Below are 20,458 nucleotides of genomic sequence, written 5' to 3' on the forward strand. Positions count from 1 at the left end.
TGACTGACAAGCTCCTTCAAGTAGAAGGCAGAAATATGGCAATGTTTCACCTACCAGATTCAACACACAAGCTACCTAATGGGTTACATTAACTTTCACCTGCAAAAAAATGCACTATACCCAAATACACACAGTACAGGCACTTCGTATGTCACAGTAAGAAAAGGAAACCTAAGAAACAAACCCAACCTATCCAATACCAAGTAAACCAAATGACTTAGATGGGTCGTGCCAGAGAAGTAGGCTTAGAATGAATCTCTCAACTGTTCCACATATTAGGGGAAGACTTTATCTCTGCTTCAGCTGCTACATCTCGGTATTACTCTGATTCCCCCCATCTCCTGTTACTGAGAACTGGTGAAATCCATGACTCACCACACATCCCCAGGTCCTCAACGTGTTAATATTCTAGGTATGCTATAATTTTAAAAAATGAACTTAGATATTAATAGCACACAATAAATAAAATGAATATTTTAGAGTTATTTCTTGGTTTCAATACACATATAATCAATTAGCCTTCTCTACCATCTTTCACCCCTAAATGTTGGGGGAGGGTGAGGAGGAGTTATAAATTTTCTGTCATATCAACTTTCTGACTCACCAAGCTCTAAATAGATCAATTTCATGTATTTGCTGTCATCTTGAGCTAAAACATCACAGTACCACCAGAAATAGATATCTCAGCCTTAGCTGTGATGTGAACTTGATCTCAGCTCAAACTCCAACTCAGCAGCAGCATCGCTCCTTTGTCTGTCTCGATTAGAGAAATAATGAAACTCTGCAAACAGACAGAGCATTTACCAGAACTATGTATATTTCAACAGCCAACCAAAAAAAGAAAGACAGAGACAAATTTCTCTATGGATTTTACTTCAAAATCAATAAGTCTCACAGACTTCAGTATGGATAAAGAAGAGAAAATGTAAATGTTCACAGCAGAGATTCCACTGTAACACGATGCTTCCTCGTTAGTGAACGCATGACCACACGTGTACAAAGAAGTCACCTCTAGCTTGAACTGTACTGTCTTCATTTATCTGTCACGGGTTCTGACAAAGCATTTAAGGAGAAGATTAGAAGGCTCCTAAGGAAACAACTGTATTTCTGTGCCTGGGGCATACCACTGCCCTGAGGTTGGTAAGAACGGGGCTAAAATATTAATATGTAAGCCATTTGGCAAGGAAATTATGTAGAAAAGCTTGGCAACCACAGGGAGAGGCAAGCAATAAGAGATTGTAGTGCCCTAGCTTGATGTAAGTAGTTAACAGGAAAAAAGAACACTTTCACTTGCTTGCCCATGCTTACAAACTTTGAAGGAAAACAATAAATGGATGAATGTGAGAATTTAAAGATGAAAATTCATCATTCAGAATTAGTATTAACAAGTGCTGACTTCCGCAAGGCCCATCACCCGCTAAGATTTAAAATTCAAGTTTTCAAGTCTTGATTTCTCCCAGAAATCTCTTCAATGTAAGCAGATTAGAAAAGCAAGTAAACAAGGCATCACAAGACAAGTAATCTAAAACCTTTAGCAAAAAAGAAGGTGATGCTAGCGGCAAATAAATGATTAATTTAATTAAATGATAATATGATTTACCAAAACCTAGCCCTACTCAGCTTAAGTTGTTCTAGACTTGACACATTTCCAATAATACCAATAAAACCCATAGGTCTGATCTCCATTGGCACCAGTTGGATGTACTGATAGATACACAGAACAGAAATGTTGTACAACAGCATTTAGGTTTTTTTTAAGTAGCATTCCACTCTTACACAGCATATCTCTACACAGGATCGCAAAGTGCTTTTCAGCCTTTAGCCAATTAAGCCTTACAAGATTCCCACAGGAAAAGTATTGTATTATTTATACCTATTAGTGCAGCAGCTCCTGATTCAAGAGTACTGTACTTGCACATGTTGTTTTCACTTATTTTTTCTTTTCAAACAGTTTTAATTATATTATTTTCCTCTCGGTTCAGAATTTTTTTGTTGGCAATATTATTCTATAAACGATTTGACAACTACAGTGGCTACTGTGAAAAAAATCAAAATGATTTTAAAGTAGCTTGCCAAAATTACCTATTAGAAATCACACTAAACAGTTAAGAAATACTGAGCTATTATTGTTGAAACTAATCACTGGAATATGCAAATGTTAAGTCTTAAATCTAGATTCCTTGAGGAAGAAATACAGTCATTGTACTGTGTCACAAAAACTTCACTGGCCTTAATGTTACTGTAATTGTAATTATGCACTTATTATGATCCACAGATCGATCAGAGAAATAGAAGACAATTAGAGAGAATGGAAGTGGAATAAAATAGCACTGCTGAAGTAAACAGGAATATGAAAGAAAAACAGTAACAAATTCGGTGAGGTGGCACAGTGCAGACCACTGCTGCTCATTATATATATGCTCTATGGCAGGGCTGATCTGCAAACCGGTGTGGCATTCACAAACCTCCTTTTAACTAGGATTTCACAGAATCACAGAATTGTAGGGGCTGGAAGGGACCTCTAGAGATCGTCAAGTCCAACTCCCTGCAAAGCAGGCTCCCTACAGCAGGCTGCACAGGTAGGCGTCCAGGCGGGTCTGGAATATCTGCAGAGAAGGAGAATCCACAACCCCCCTGGGCAGCCTGTTCCAGGGCTCATCACCCTCACTGGAAAGAAGTCCCTTCACATATTGATGCGGAACTTCCCATGTTCCAGTTTACGGCCGTTTCCCCTTGTCTTGTCCCCACAGACCACTGAAAAGAGGGTGGCCATGTCCTTTTGTTTCCCACCTCTGATCACCACGTTTACCAGAACCAAAGACATTGTTTACCTTGAGGAGATTTTTTGGGGCTTCTCACTGGGAAGTTTTACGATCTGCTTAATTGCACTGCTGCTCTTACCTCACAATATGGAGAATGAATTACATCAGCCTGCCAATCCAACCATGAAAAAAAAAACCATTATATGATGGGTACGTTTTCCACCAGAGTAACTCTTGAACTTCCTTCCAGCACCTGACTGTCAGCTATGATGGTCGAACTGCTTTTGACAGCAGCCCGCTGCCTCAGTGCAGCACAAGAACACACCTTCATGTTTACCCAGCAAGTGGCAGCTACCACAAAGCCACAACGTGGCAACTGCTGAGGAAGGGCTGCTGATGTGCAGGTTTTCTTCTCCTCCAGCCCCCATGGCACATTATCTCACACCCACCTCATTAGCTTATCGTAATCCATTCCTTGGGTGCAAAACCTCTTCATCCTCCAGAGAGGGTGAGGTTATTCAAAGCAATTTAATTTCAGCTAATGACAAGATTTTACACTGTTTAAAAATAGCTTATCTCAGCTTTACTTTCTCCAAATCAATTGTGAGAATTGCCAGAATCATCTGAGATTCTAATGAATGCAAAAGATTCAAGATTCAAGGCAAGAAATGAAGTTAAGAATCTTGAAATCATCTTTATCAGTGCAAACCCAACCAAAGGCATCAACATGCCATCAAGCCTTAGGACCTGGTTCTGCTGGGGAAAAGGAATCTGAGTCCCAGTCTGGCACAGCAGCTGACATTTGATGAAGCGTTTTACAGAACTGGGGCCCAAGTGCTCAGAGTTTACACAAAGCTCACAATGATTTCAGCAGAAAAGTGACAGAAAGCAAACCTAACCAATGCCATGAAACAGCAGAGCATTTGCTCTGCCTCAAAAAATGGTAGGAGCTCCTGCCTAAGAATTTAAAGGTAACAGCACCTAGATAGGAGAAATGCAATGCATGGTGCAGCCAGCGCAGATAATCAGAAGAAGTGTGAGATCACCACTGAGAGATAGCATTTACTAGACCTTAATAACTTCTAAATGATAACCCTTCCTATGACTGGGGGGCAGAGTAGAAATAAATCCCTGCTGGGATTTAAAGGCATTAGAGGATGCTCTGAGCTAAAATCCTAATTGAATGGAGAGGCACAACATGCAAGTCCCCAGATGTGCAAAAAGGTAGGAAATGGTAATTTTCTAAGGCCAGTCAACTACATGGGATATGAGAAGAATAAAGTGAGCAAACTGAGGTAGAAGGCATGGCCAGAATTTCTCTCCTTTAAACATGTGAAAACCAACTGACTATTTCTGTAATGAACTGCTTAGAAATGTGAGGGCAATCAGGTCTCACGCAGTAAAAGAAAATAGAAGTAGCATCTCCAGAGCATCAAACAGGGACAAACCATAGATTTATAACATGTACCAACATTTTTTTTTTTAATTATAAAACTTTGGTATTATATTCCAGGAGTTCCAGAGTCTACCATCCTGAGCACTTACATAAAAATCCTGTTTTAGAATTGCTTTATTCTCTACACTTTTTAATATCAATGTTATAATTTCCCAGATATAGACTATCTGGGAAATTATTTCCCAGATATAGACTATATATATATAGACTATCACATAATCAATATGGTGACTGAATTAAATTTTAACATTTCTGTAGCCAGTATTTATCATTACTTTACCAAGTCCTTTAAAAAAGGATTAACTTCATTTTCACACTGCCAGTGTATGATTACATATGCTCAGGGAACCAAAAGAATTACAAGAAATCTGTACAGCTTGCTGTTCAATACAACATCTGGTCTAGTTTGGCACATCACCTCATTTTCTAGACAACATTAAAATAAGAATACTGACTTCACTTTTGAGCCCAAGCAGACAAAACCATATTCATCATGTCTGATGAATCTAATTCAAATGTCCAAAAATGAACTGACAATTTGTTAAAAAAAAAAAAATCTAAGTAAAACTGCAAAGATTTATATGCATGATTATAAACATCCATCTTTCGTAGAAACAAAATAAATCTTCATGTAGTAATTTCATATTTATAAATGACAGCCAAGCATTTCCAGTTGTTTACTTATTCCCTTCCACTATCCTCCCTGGTTGTTTTCTTGTTTGTTACTAGAAAATTTCATTTATCATGCGAAACAGCTACTTTTAATACGCTTTCTTGAGTCTGAAGCAGTAGCAGACAACTCACTAATCTATTCTTAAAAGACTACTGACAACTATTTTAATGAAAGGGTTTTGTGTTTCAGTATTATGCTGCTAATGGCTTGAGGTTTCCAATATTTCATGGAATGCTAAATGAATCTGTAAAAGTGTTCCAGCAGAATATGAAAAATACACAGTACTTGAAAATAATTTCTACTGTTTTTTAGTGTATGTTCAAGAAAATATTTTAGAATGAAGATCACAGAAAGCATAAGCTTACTCTTCGTGGCAGTTTAAATGATAACAATAACCCCAACAGTGAAAACAATGGCTCAGAGTTAATAACAACCCTCCAAGCACAGTGCCTTGGCTATAGCTGACTTTAGTTCCAGTCACCAAGATGTACTGCTCTGTCCTTGCCTCATAGTACCTGGAAGTCCAAATGTTTTTAATGCTCTGTTCTGGGGCTAAGCCAGACTGGACTTAGTACACGGTTTTTAATAACGTTGATTATTTTCTGTCAGCTCACCATAAGAAGTCGCATGCCCAACTGCTGCCTTTGATATTTATTTAGACATGGTAGAATCAAACAACTGAACTTTGGTAGGAAATATTTCCATAAAATCCAACAGATAACTACAGCAAAGATGAAAAGTCTCAGAATGAAAGGTTTTGAATTCTTACAAGTCAAAACCACTATCCACCACTATCTTGGTCTTTCATGGCACCTAGTTTTCTGCTCTTTTAATAAACACATTGGCAACTGAGCTAAGAACTCTCCAATGCCTCCCATCATCTGCTGGGAGACAGAATAGAATAACTGCATTCACTCAAACAATTGCTGATGGCCTTCATTCATTCATTGACACCACAAAGGGAAGTTTGCTAAACAAGAATCAAAAGAACGAACAGGAATGTTTAAATTTTCTTCAATGAAGCTGAAGAGCAATGCTCTGACAAATGAACTTTTTTTGAGGCACGTCATTTGAATAAGGTATAGGGTGAGTTTGCTGCATAGCAAAGTTTACAAACCTTGAATTTAAGCAGAATGAAACTGAAGTCTTCTATTTTCATTTACTTCATGCTATAGAGCTAGCCAGAAACACAGCTCAAAGGGGAAGAAAAACAAAGCAATCAAGAGATCGTGTTAATATTTCAACCACCATTAAAGAACAGCTACATCATGACAGAGCCTTCCATCACAGAGTAATGCAAAATCACAAATAAAAGACGTTGGAATCAGCATATCTGTTCATAATTATAGGAAAAGATTACATATCATATACAGTCAGACAGAAAAAATAAGAATAAAAAATAAAAAAGAGCAAACTCTTGCTTCCAGGCTGATGCTATTTAATTAAGAAAGAAGCAGGAGAAAGGTGGTTTCCAGCATTATTGCCAGTGCTGAAAGACTGGGCATTCAGTCTTCCTTACTACTACATGGATTTAAAATAACTATGAAGCACTCAATCAGACAATTTAGGTAGAGGACTTAAAAACTGAAAACCAGCTTCTTCTCACAACAAACTCACAAACTGGGAAAAGCTCTTCATTGTTTCTTCTCTTTTACACTTTCAAATTACCGCTCTTCTCTAGTGTTTATTTTGATGATAGGTAGTGTGGGTAACACAAATATTTCACCAGTGAAAAAAACCTAAATTTCAGTCACCTTCAACTTTTTTTGTTGTACTTTTTCTAAGTTTGCTTAAACTGAGAAACAAGTAATAAAAATATCTCCAGGTATACCTGCAAATGATGTGTGCTCACACTTAAAGCTGAAACACAGTGCTTTGCAGAAGGCTAGCACTCAACTCGTCCCCATGTATGCCTTGCAATGACTGCCATAAAATCATTTACAGCCCTTGAAACCCACACTAGGCATATTTCAAATGGTAGGTATCTGTAGTTTAAGACCTGAACTCAAAACTGACTACCGAGAACTTCAGAACATGACCCTCCAATATGCTAGAGACACATAAAAAGGTATTTTAAGTATCATCATATCCCTGTACAATAATCCTGCATTCAAGTTTTCATGTAAACTTGTATTAATCTCCCTACTAATTGTGTCCATACTTCATTCAGTTTAAATTCCACCAGCATCAAATTCAGTGCAGTCAGGACATCTGTCAACTTAACTTCTACCATTTTCTTCTCTCAAAAGTCCCAAGGCTGTTATTAGCAACCTGTTATTAGCGGGCAATTAGCAGAATTAGCAGCAGATTTGGATTCATCCTCCTCAGTGTTTGCTCCAATTCCACAAACAAGCATGACAACACCAGTAAAATATTGATAATAGGACTACTGAGGACTTCACGTCTATCTACATCATGCAACCACAGTTGGCTCTCACCACAAAATAAATACACTGAATTCTATGCACTTTTCAGCATGTCACTGTTTTCATAACACGATTGAGCTCATAACATATTTCCTTCTATAAATACGAATGCTGAATAATTTTAAGAGTACATTACATAATGACAAAGCATTATACTACATTGCAATAAGGCCTGCACACATGAATGCCTCCCCCAGAACTCAGCTCTCTCTGAGCACTTTTACAGGTATCCAACCTCAGAAAGCACAGCTTCAATAACCAAAGCTATTAAAACAGCCCCCGAATACCTGGATTTCATCACCCAGCTATCAGCAAACATGGAGTTACTCAGGTGCAAACAAGCACCTCCACATTATCTTCTCATTCTGTACTGTAAGTCCCACTTTACTCCTAGGAATAATTATTTCCATTTCTTATAGTTCAATCTCATTAAAACATTCACATTTTCTTCTATCCCACTGAGAATGCAGTGGGGAGAAGACAGCGAAGGCATGCGGAACTAGGAGACTCCTCATTTCCCTTCTGTGCTTGCATTATGAAAAGAAAAGGCAGGTAATCTGCTCTATACCATATTACTGTAGAGGCAAAATTTGATGATTTAAGGACCCCCCACCCAAAACTGTCACTAGCTCTCTGTCAAAAATGAAGGAGGGTACTGAGTGGGTTTTTGCTTTTTGCAAGGACCAGAACTAGTTTCAGGCAGTATTTTCACGAGCAACCTACATACCTGAACAGAGAATATGCTTAAGTCTGCAGATCACCAAGAGCTGACATTGCAGCTATGCTGGATAACAGGCTGAAATTCAAAATTATTCTGTCAACCTAGACAAGTGGGCAGTAAAATAATAGAAAGATTCAGCAGGGGCAAGTGCAAGTTTTTGTACTTTGGCAGATTATCAACTGCACAGCAAGTAGCTAGATGGCAGGTGCTTCAGATGAAGACATGAAGTTACAATAGCCCACCAGCTGAAAACAAGTTCAAAATGTGATTTAAGAAGGAAAAACAGCCATCCTCATTCAGGAATATAAAACTGTAGTATACACTCCATTAAAGAGGAAGCAGTCCTGTCTGTCCATTTAACAGCAGTAAGGAACACAGAATCAAACAGTCACGTGAAGAAAATGGAAAGATTCTTCATATAGCAACAGAAATTGTCACATCTCAAAAAGAATAAACTGTGGAAAGAATGAAGACAATGGGACTATTTTGACTAAAGAAGAAAGAAACAGAGGCATTTTCACCCTCATCAAGCCAGAAGGAAAGTTGCACAGTACAGGGAATAATTTAACCTTGCTGTATGCTAGTTAGGAAAAGCATCAATTAAACTGAAGTCAGAAGAAATTATGAAAATTATTAGAAGTCTTTCTACAAATGGAGTGAACTACTGCAAGAAAGGGCTCGTGCACACCCCACTGTTTCATTATTTCATACAGATTTCTGGAAACCTGCACTTAAAGATAGGTATAAAATTCAGCCAACTCTTGGGACCAAAGAACTGACTAAATTGCATCTCGAGGACTTTCCAGTCTTACTTTGGTTTGTTGTTTTGTAATTTCTATGATCATCATTATCATTATTATTTAACGAAAGATGTAACAGAGGCTTACCCCTTACAGGTCTAGGCAAGTCTTTCTTTCAGCAGCAATTTTAATGGTGCTAATGGCTGTATGATGTTTGTACTGCCGAAACTTTAGCAGGTGATGTATTTGCTTAGTCACTGTCATACTTTATCCATCTCAGCATTTATTCAGCAAGTGATTTAACACTGCAGAGTACGGCAGGTGTTACATAACACACAGCACTATTTTCATATTTTATTCCACTTACTGACATCCCCACTCTCAAATTAACTGGCAAGAGTACAAATACTCACAATCTTTACAAAAATGTCACAAACAGCTGTGTAATACCAGTACACAGAACACACAATATTCTCTTCTTATTACAACACAATCTCTCAGTGATGTTTTGTACAAAAGGAAATAAAATTGCATGCAAACTGCAGTGGCCACTCAGACACTGCTTGTTAATTGAATGCTGCACCAACGATATTTGATTTACTTAAAATATATTATGGTTGCATTTCCATTAGGTCCTTGAGCTTTATCCAAGGCATAGGACAGGCAGAAAAATCAGTTTGGAGGAGGTTTCTCCATAATTCCTTTTGTCTTAAAGTTTTGTAGGTGGTCCAGACACAAATTCCCACCAAATTGAATGCAAAGTCACCAGAAATGTCAGTGTAAATCATTAGGCTGACAAATACTTCTGACACTCCACTTTTCAAACTGCAGCTGGACATACTGCAAATACCTTTGTTTTTTTTTAAAGTAATCTCTTATACAGAATTTTTTTCATTTACACTCTTAAGTAACATACTCTGCTTTCTTTTTAATCTCTCTTTTCTAAGAATGAGAGGACTTCAATACAACATTCAAGATCCAACGTTTCAATGGATTATCACTGAAACACTCTCGCTGTTGTCTCTTTCTTGCAGGTCAGCATTTCTCTGCTCCTTACTAACATTCCATCTTGGCTAATTCTTGACTAAAGCAAGATTAAGAATTAAGCACAATGTCAGTCTGTAAGGTGTCTGTGACACCTTATTTCTCCTCTTAAATCAACAAGTTTTTAATCTGTGTTTCATTACTTCAACATCTTAAGCAGGTTCAAACATAAATGCAAGAAACAAGTTTGATTTTTTTTCACTAGTCTTTCATTTTTTTCCCACAGCTATAAAATATAAACAACAGTGGCCCCTAACTAGCAACAGCTGGCATGCACACTCCTCTGATACAGAAGAAATGTTTTACTGTCACTACTGCTTTATTTCATGGTTAAAGAAAATTAATGCAGGTGAACACTGGCAAAAGCAGAGGAGATAAAATTTTCTCTATCCTGTGCTACTTTGCAAATATGCATATATGTATGTACACATTTTCATATTCTAAAGTTTGTCACGAGTTAACAGCTGCTTCTTGTAGCAAAATGCTCATAACCACGGAAAAGTCATGCAAGAAGTCAGACACACAGCCTGTGTTGGTGTTTTTAATGTTTTTATGTATTTCCAAGATATTCAAATTCATCTGAAGGCCAACTTTAAACAAGATAACTGAAAAAACTAAAAACACAATTCAAAAATTGGAATTCTTCTTACTGCATTATACACCATAGACTGTTTCCAGTGAAGAATTTTCACAATGCCCTTCTATATAACCACAGAATCTACTACATTATGAGCAAAGCTACTAATTTAATGACTTAGCAGTAAGACTGGAAAGGATCAGAGAATCACCAAGGCTGAAAAAGATCATCCAGTCCAATGGTCAAGGCAAACTAAAAGAATATATTGTTTCTGTGATGTATTGTGTCATACAGGTAGACAGTGTCATCACAAAAAAGGTGGGGTTTAGTAACCTTTGCTACTTAGCAAATTAGAAATGTACTGTCTCCAAATATCTGACAGTCAGATAAGGCTGTCCACCTAAAGTAATAAAGGAAAATCACATCTGTGTTTCCTCCTACTCTTCCTGAACTAATGGCAGTTCTTTAGCACTGAGGTGCAGTCTCACCAGGCCGTACGTCCGTGTCTGCCTCCAAGCAAAGCGCTTACCCACAGGAATGAGACTTCAAGACCTTTAAAAGGAGACAGTGAGCAAGAATCAGGTAATCCTTCTGGGACATCCTTACAGATCACGTAGACTACGATTCTTGGAAACTAATTAAACCCGCCATACTTCCAAATCCTCTTAAATGTTTAAGTTACTTCAAATGAACTTCATCCCTTACAGGCATAAATAAATGAATCATATTACTGACCAAATAGCCATTCCCAGTTTTCATGTTTTTACACAAAAATTAAGGCTTTTCTCTTTGAGAACAATTCTGACTTTTGGAACAGGACAGGCAACAATACCTTGTAAATCATGAACCTGTTTTAAAAATGTATCTCATGAACCTACAAAAAGTTACATATTTTTCATATGGGAAAAAGTAGAATCATAGAATTGTAGAATATCCCAAGTCGGAAGGGACCCACAAAGATCCTCAAGTCCAACCCTGGCTCCACAAAGGCCCACCCAAACTCAAACCTCGTGTCTGAGAGCAGTGAACCAACGCTCCTTGAGCTGCAGCATCTGGAGGCCGTGCCCACCGCCCTGGGCAGCCCGTTCCATGCCCACTCTGGTGCAGACCCTTCCCCTCACCCCCAGCTGCCTCTCCCCTGACACAGCTCCATGCCATTCCCTCAGGCCCTGCTGCTGACCCCGGAGAGCAGAGCTCAGCACTGCCGTCCACTCCCTGTGAGGAGCCATAGCAAACCCAGGGACCTCAGCCTCTCCTCACACACCGCACCCTCAGACCCTTCCCCATCTCTGCAGCCCTCCTTTGGACACTAATAGCTTTATGTCCTTCTTATGCAGTGGCACCCAAAGCGTATGTTTTTATTTCCTATACTTTTAAGGTACTAAATCTTAACAACACTTTGTTGAGGTACTGTATTTTACTACAAGTAATTACTAGAGGCTTTGAATGCGCACTAAAATATCTTCCTTTCTCGACTATATACAGCAAAAGAATAGCTAAAGAGTCTAGATTTACAGGTGAGGGAAACAAAAGCCATCTCCAGTAAAAATGCAAAGCTCTATAAACAGTTAGTAAATAAACTTCTTTTCTGTAAAACATCTTTGGTGTACTGTATATCAAACATAACAGTGAGTATATAGCATAAAGATCTTACTGACATGATCTTAAGATTTCCACTTGTAACTCACAAGTAACGCCAGTCTCACTAATGCAAACAGCAAGCAATGTTAAAACTTTTATACCTTATGACATAACCACCATTATTCTGTTGGCTTAAATCTCAAACAGCTTACTTTGATAGATGCTGCAATAAAAAAAAGAAAAAAAAAAGCAAAAAAAAAAAAGCATAGAGACAGATAGGGAATATTTGCCCTATTTGCACTAAAAATACTAGACTGCATTGCTCCACACACATAATGCTGGTGCGTTTGTTCACAGGTCAGTTGGGTCTCAACTCCCCTTGAATTTCCATTTGTTAACCCAGAGTTCCTTTCTTCCTTTGCCAAGTCTTTCTTGGATCAGTTGAGACTCTGCTTGATTTTCCATTCTCCATTAAAATCGTAAACCAGTTCAACTCTGCTCAGCATTTCACTGCACAAGACCCTTCTCTGAGCTCACAGAGAATACCAGTGTAGGGTAAAATAAAGTTATTTTGTAATTGAGAAAAATGAAGCTTCAGCAGTACAATTTACAGGCATACTGAAACCGCAGAGAGCTTCAGTTCTGCTCCAGAGTTATCTCACACAGTTTAGGACCTTTGACTAGACTTTCCTGCACGATTCCACTGGAATTTGAGCATAAGCTTGAACATGAAGCTATTCAAGTGCTGACTGCACCACCACGCCTCTCTGACTCTTTTATGGAGCTAAACGTATGAGCATAGCCCAGGGAAAATTAACAGTCATTCACATGCTCAAATGTCATGTTGCATGACAGTTTAAACTGTGCAGTGTGGCTGCAAAGTGAGAGCTTCATTGCATTAGTAAAGGGGGACACTAATTTTAATTTAAAATAGATTTTTTCTCTGTTTTAAGAATAAGTGAAACCCTTAATTTTCTCTGCACATTATGAAGATAGCAATTTGCAAAATCATTGTCCATGCTTGAAGAGGCTAAAATTGGGTTTGCAGAAAATGGGAAAAGTTGTTTTCTTCTCTGACCACCAATCCACGACTATAGCAATGTAAAAGGAAAAATACTTGATTTCAGTATGTTAAAAAAAAAGGAAAATAGAACATGACAATCTTCTAAACCACTTCGCCTTTTGAATTAGCTCAAAGTACTCTTTGTTTCCTTTGCAACATAAGCAATGGATGCTCCCAAACAAAATTTGTCACCATGGAAATGACCTAATGATGCAAAGAGATAAGATAGTTTCTTTTTTGCCTTATGTGATGTAGAGTCTTCATTCGAGAGCGCTGCCTGGTGTATTCCTGTAAAAATTGCCTAACTCATCTTAGTTTGATGAAAATTCTTCTGTTGTCAATCCCACAATGTAAATTTCAGTACAAGAATATGGGCAACAAGAAGGGAAAGGGATCAGACTTCCTCCTCTCTCACTTCCTCCATTATTTGTGTACAGGAACTGAGCAGCACGGCCATACTGACTTCAGCAGCACTACTGAAGTTGAAAAGATTTGGCCCTAGAAAGATCTACTGACAGATGATGAAGCAGCAGTTGTACTGCAGAATAATAACAATTTACAGTAAAAGCTGAATAACTACTACAATAAAAATGTTCATTTCCCTTTTCAAGTACTTTTATAACAGTCTTCTAGTTCAGAACTAGGCTTTTACCATCTGAATGGCATCTGTTTGTTTAATAAGCATGTCAGATTTGGCCATAGCAGTTACCATCAGTATTGAATGCGTGTATAAGACATGAAGTTTTAAGGCATATCTATTAATGGTTTAATGAAAATACTCAGCAGAGCCAAAAGGCTTCTGATCACAGAGGAATCAAAACAAACACAGGTCCTTCCTGTGGTAAGCCACCTTCAGAAAAATTCCTAAGAATCACCCCAAAGCAAGTCCTTATTCTCAAAATGAGTGTTCATTCTTCTCAAAGCACCCCTAATGAATGCCGGAACGTATATTCCTGTATAAATACATAAATATATATATATAAATACACAGAGAGTCATTTGGAACTGATCTCTGAACAAAGATGACCAACAAAATTAACTTTGACAAAAATCTCCAATTCAGAAATCACAGTCTTCACAGGTTTGAGCAGAGGAGGTGATTTCAGACAGAAGTGGAAAGCTTAATAACTGCAGAATCCTCTTCTCCTCTCCGGCAGCTAACAACTGTCCAATCACTTCTTTAAATTCTGAGTAAAAGAATGAAATAACAATGCTGCAAAGTAAATAAATAAATTTTAAAAATTTAACACTGAAGCTGCAATGTTAAGAATACATAATTATAAAAAATATTTTCATGGCAAGCCACTTGAAAACACAACCATCACCTCCAAGGTAACGCAAAATTTCTACCTGCACATGTGCAACAGCTTTGCATAGGGCTGCAAGCCACTATGGCCACCACCACTGCAAAACAAGGCTGGGAAACACAGATATAGGCATCCAGATAAATCAAATTCCTTAAACACAAGCATACAATATGCATACTGTCTTAGCAAGTGGTATTACATACTGCTAGTAAAAATGATTTAAAGATTAAAGAGCTCCCACAGCAAAACCCAAATACCACGAATTTTGGTTCTCCCTGTACCTTAATTTTCCTTGTTCGTTAATTTCACCAAATCGGATTTTGTCAGTTAGTGAGGTAATTAAATCTGCAGGTATCTCTCTGAATCCACTTCAGTATATGAGCTGCCAGCACTTAAGTATTACATATATTAACCTTTCAGACCCTGCACACTCTGAGCGAGACTTATAGAGTAATATATGTATACTTTATTCCATTATTCTTCATTTGTTCTTATGTGTCTTAGGCCCAATTCATCACCAGAATACAGCAGTAAAACAGCACTGTAGGCAGTCATGTTGTAACAGTCACAGCAACCCCTTGCTTCGGTCATTACTGACTCCTCCTGATGGTCAGATCATCTTGGGGTTTTACTGCATGCAACACACCCCAGGAAGGAGATCCACAGCACACATCTGAATCAGTGTGAAATCTGAGGTACTCTTTGTTCTCTTTTGATGCAAAGAGAAGAGACAGTCCCTCGGCCTTTTTGCTGGAATAAGCCCAAAGAAAGTGGGAGGATGAGACCCTAAGAGAGGAGATAGCCGATGATTCAGGAAAGGCCAAGAGCACTCAGCCCTGTGCTAAATAGCTGCATCAGGAGCTTGTGAATACAGGGAAAGGGTAATTTATTTCAGACCTTAACCTTCCCATGTTAGAAGTCTTTACAGTGTATTTGGCCAAAATAGAATGAAAATTATCTGAGACACATTAAGAATTTTATGTTCCTTACTTCACTTAGAGCAAATGATTAACAGGAAAGGAAGACATTTGCATTGAAGCTTGCCATTCTAAGCTCTGTACATACACACACAGTCCTCATCACAAGCAGCACACAACCAAAGAGACAAAAGTGAAAACAGCAGAGACACTGCAAGTTTCTTCATATTTTTTCTTCTAATTTAGCAAAATTAGTATTCTGTGCACTAAATTCTTAAAATCCATCAGCAAAAGGACGAAGCTCAGGGATACTAGCACTACTACTACCAGCACAATAGAACAAGCATCTGCATACATCAGGGAATAGTTATTATCATAATAAAACATAGGTCACAAGAACTCTTAAAAAAAATTGGTCTTTTTTGCCACTTCAAAAATCATATGCCACTATATTCCATGCACAGCATCAGAAGAAAGTCATAAAGGACTTGTCAGACAAAAACACATGTACTTTTCCTTCTCAGGGTGGAACTACTAATAGTTCATTAACTACATGGACTAGAAGGCCATAATACCCAGAAACAATCTGCTTTATTCACTAAAGATACTGCCTTTGCTTAGTCTACTTTATTAGTTTTAAAGCACATAATACACTTTGCAGGAAAGCGTATATGGCATTAGGTTTCTGTATCTTTAAACAATCTCACATTTCCATCTAAACACAAATGTATATGCCCTAAATCGACATTAAGCAGTAGCTGATAAATAACAAGTTTGTCAATCATTATTTTAAAAAATAAAGATGTGTAAATATTAAAGAAACTGATTAAATTTGTGTTTGGTTCTGTGATCACTTGAAAGTGCATAAGGAGGTGCCCACGCCTGTAGCAGGGGAGTTGGAACTAAGTGATCTTAGAGGTCCTTTCCAACCCAAACCATTCTGTGATTCTATGTTGAGCAATACTGATGCTAGCTTCAACATAAGAGACTACAGCAATTTAAAACAGCTTCTTTCAGGTTTTGCAAAACAGTGAGAGTCAGGTATTTTCAAGAAAATAATACTGAAAGTGCACAAGATTGCGTACTCCTTTAAAGAATCTGTTTTAAAAATGACTTAAATCAATTCAGCTTGACTGGTGTCTTGGTTTGCATCCTCTTCCAAGACCAGAAAGAAAGTTAAGTTTCATACTGATGGGCAGCAAGCTGCTAGCTCACATGAATGATTTCTCATCAGCATCAAAGGAAGACCTTTATAAGCGTCTTCCCTAACTATCACCTCGTGATGCTCTGAGGAAAACTGATTTCTTTCTAAAGGTGAAAGTCTGGAATAGAGTTCCAACTCTCAATTAACCTGGGCTGCTTCCAGCTAATGAAGTGGAAGGGAGAAGAATAAATACAAGATATATTACGTTGCTTTCAGCATACTGATTTATTTATATTCAGTACTAATCTATCCTGCTTCCAACTTCAAAGGTGAAAATTTGATCAACATATATGTAGGGGAACTGTTATGACTTGATGTGAACTGATGACTGAGCACATGATGAAAGGCTTGGCTAGTCCAGGAAGCACAAGTGCAAGCAACTCACCTGTGCTTCTCATCTGACCAGGAGAGGACCCAGGTCTATCTCCCCCAGGGCTCATTTAAAGGCTAGCCTGCCCAGGGAGAATATCTCCTGGGTGAAGGTTACTTCCAGAGAAAGGGGCGTTCCATAGCCAGGAGAGTCTCGTCACCAGTTAGGTAAATTGAATTTTTTCTATATGATTACTGATATTCCTAATAATGTTCTGCTTAGTATCACAAGGAATTCGTCAGAAACAGTTGCTCTGCTTCCAAGGACCAACAATATAGTTAAGCTAAACTCAATTAATTGTACAGTGGTGTCTAAACTAAGTGGCTTCACAAAAACAAAAAGCAGGTTACATCAAGAAAAGAAAACTATAATATAAAGATCTTCTTGAAATACGCTGTCTTCAGCTAAACTTAATGAGAATGTAGTGCTTCTGGTCCTCTGCAATCCTTGTGGCATGGGAGTAAAAGCAAACAGGAACTACCATTGCATCATTCCCACCTAATGCCACCAATTAATTCAGATCACATGGAAGAAGCTGTCATAAATTATGTAACTGTTAAGCATCTGATTGTTCAGCTCTGTGGCCCTAGAGATGTCAGTGTTGCATGCTTTGTCTTACAGCATGCTGCTTCATAAACGGAGGATGTTGCTTTCTACTCAAGATTCACTGTCTGCCTCAGTGACAGCCAACGTACCATCTTACAAAGTAGTCACTGTCACACAGAATCACAGAATGACCTGGGTTGGAGGGGACCTCAAGGATCATGTAGTTCCAACCCCCCTGCCTAGCAGGGCCACCAAACATACACCTTTACTAGATCAGGTTGCCCAGAGCCTCGTCCAACCTGGTCTTGAACACCTCCAAGGACGGGGCATCCACAACATCCCTGGGCAGCCTGTTCCAGGACCTAACCACCCTCCTAGTAAAAAACTTCCCCCTAACATCCAACCTAAATCTTCCCTCTTTTAACTTAAAACCATTTCCCCGTGTCCTGCTATTATCAGCCCTTATGAAGAGTTTACTCCCCTCCTGGGAGTAAGTTCCCTTCAGATATTGAAAGGCTGCAATGAGGTCGCCCCGCAACCTTCTCTTCTCCAGGCTGAACAAACCCAACTCCCTCAGCCTGTCCTCATAGGGGAGGTGCTCCAGCCCCCTGATCATCTTCGTGGCCCTCCTCTGGACCCTTTCCAAAATCTCCATGTCTTTTTTGTACTGAGGGCTCCACACCTGAACACAGTACTCCAGATGGGGCCTCACAAGAGCAGAGTAGAGAGGGACAATCACCTCCCTATCCCTGCTGACCACCCCTCTCCTGATGGAGCCCAGGATCCCATTTGCTTTCCGGGCTGCCAGAGCGCACTGCTGGCTCATGTTAAGTTTCTCATCTATCAGGACCCCTAGGTCTTTCTCTGCCGAGCTGCTCTCAAGGACAACTCCCCCCAGCCTGTACAGGTGCCTGGGGTTCTTCCGGCCCAAGTGCAAAACCTTGCACTTTGCCTTATTGAACCTCATTAGGTTCACCCGAGCCCAGCTTTCCAGCCTGTCAAGGTCCCTCTGAATGGCCTCCATTCCCTCCACCGTATCGACTGCACCACTCAGCTTGGTGTCATCAGCAAACTTGCTGAGGGTGCACTCCATTCCCTCATCGATGTCATTAATAAAGATGTTAAAGAGCACCGGTCCCAAGACAGACCCTTGAGGGACACCGCTCGTTACCGGTCTCCACCTGGACACAGAGCCATTGACCACCACCCTCTGTCTGCGGCCTTTCAACCAATTGCTTATCCATCTAGTTGTCCACCCGTCAAATCCACTTCCCTCCAGTTTGGAGATGAGGATGTGATGGGGGACCATGTCAAAGGCCTTGCTCAGGTCCAGGTAAATGACATCAGTTGCCTTCCCTTCGTCCACCAATGCCGTCACTCCATCATAGAAGGCCACAAGATTAGTTAAGCATGACCTTCCCCTGGTGAAGCCATGCTGGCTATCTAGGATCACGTGCTCGTTCTTTATGTGATCAAGCATATTGTCCAGGAGGATCTGTTCCATAATCTTCCCAGGCACGGAGGTGAGACTCACCGGCCTGTAGTTACCCGGGTCCTCCCTGCTCCCCTTCTTGTAAATGGGAGTGACGTGACCCTTCCTCCAATCGTCCGGGACCTCACCTGACAGCCACGACTTCTCAAATATGATGGAGAGCGGCTCAGCAACCACCTCAGCCAGCTCCTTCAGGACCCTGGGATGCACGCCATCTGGCCCCATAGACTTATACTCATTCAGTCTAAGGAGGCACTCTCGGACTTGCTCAACCCTTACAGTGGGGAGGGATTTACCTCCTTTGTCCCCACATAGAGGTATGGGGGTGCAAGACTTAGGGACGTGAAAAAGACTAGAATCCTGGCCACCAGTGAAGACCGAGGTGAAGAACTCATTCAGCACCTCAGCTTTCTCTTCATCTGTTGAAGCCATTTCTCCTTTTAAATTTACCAAAGTAGGTACGCCCGTTTTGGCCTGTCTCTTCTGGCCAATGTACCTGTAGAAGGTTTTCTTATTGTTTTTCACGTCCCTGGCCAAGTTCAGTTCTGCCTGCGCCTTGGCTTTCCTGATCCCACGTCTGCAAGTCCTATGAAAACATGGATAGTGATGCAGTAATCGGGGTACAGTCTTTTTGTTGACATCATTTCCTGTAGAATACTGTGGTTAATGTTACACCTGCACAATTACAGCTTATTTAGTATACTATACAGAACACAAAGCAGCATGTCCCTACTATACAGTAACGATTAAAGAGGCAAAGCAGCATGTTTTGTATAATTTTAAAATACTACTACTCAAAGGCTGTCCCTTCAGTATTTAAAAAAAATACTTTAAGATTTTTGTTTACAAAGACAAACAGAGAATAGACAAATTGCTGATTTCCATCCTTATGTATGGCAAGTCAAAAACATTCTTGCAATGGCACTTCCCTCCCAACTACTTACTGGCAGAAATGGGTGATTAGTTATTTTGTTGGTTCAAAAAACAGAGCAGGTGCAACTACTTGCATGTTATAGAAAGAAATTATATGATTACATTACTCCTTAAAAAAGAGTCTGTTTCACTCTACCAAAGAGAAGATGTAGTTACTTAGAGCTGTGCTAAGAAAAGGGAACTGTGGAGCTTCTGAGAAACACGGGCATGTAATCCAAAAAAAAAAACAGTGTCAAAAAACCTATGTAATCCCCCTCCAGAGATGTGTACCATGGAAATATTCTGTTATGTGCTCACAACTCCTTATCAAATAACATCCTATGATATATAATGTTTTAAATAAAGAGTAACAGACCACTTTCTTCATGACTGTATTTGATTCCCTCATCTGTTTAATTCTACACTGGCTCAAACACCACCTACAATTATGCCAACACTTTGTCAAAAATAACATTATGAAAAAAACATATCAGTGCAACTCAAGAGTTGAGAGAAACTCAACATGCCTGTATCCCCCAACACCATCTAGAGGGTGTTAGCAGCCAGTGCACTGAGGTGTGAATAGGAAGGGATGGAGACCTTATTTGAAAAGGAGAGGAAAAATCTTCACTTATTTTATATGCTGCAAGAATTCTGGGAGAAATAC

At 39.3% G+C, this 20,458-nt stretch overlaps 1 protein-coding gene across 3 annotated transcripts in view; it reads right to left on the reverse strand.

Moving 5' to 3' along the window:
* Positions 1–20,458, reverse strand: part of FARS2 (phenylalanyl-tRNA synthetase 2, mitochondrial) — a 243,254-nt gene that overhangs the window by 193,140 nt on the left and 29,656 nt on the right. The window contains exon 3 of one of the 3 annotated variants that reach the window (XM_090136983.1): positions 10,888–10,951. The exons of the other annotated variants lie outside the window; for them this stretch is intronic. The gene's annotated coding sequence lies outside the window, so the exon portion shown is untranslated. The remainder of the gene's footprint in view (positions 1–10,887; positions 10,952–20,458) is intronic. 3 annotated transcript variants of the gene reach the window in all.

The sequence above is a fragment of the Phasianus colchicus genome, chromosome 3 (assembly GCF_987193195.1).
Source record: "Phasianus colchicus chromosome 3, bPhaCol1.hap1.1, whole genome shotgun sequence".
NCBI classification, from domain to species: Eukaryota; Metazoa; Chordata; class Aves; order Galliformes; family Phasianidae; genus Phasianus; species Phasianus colchicus.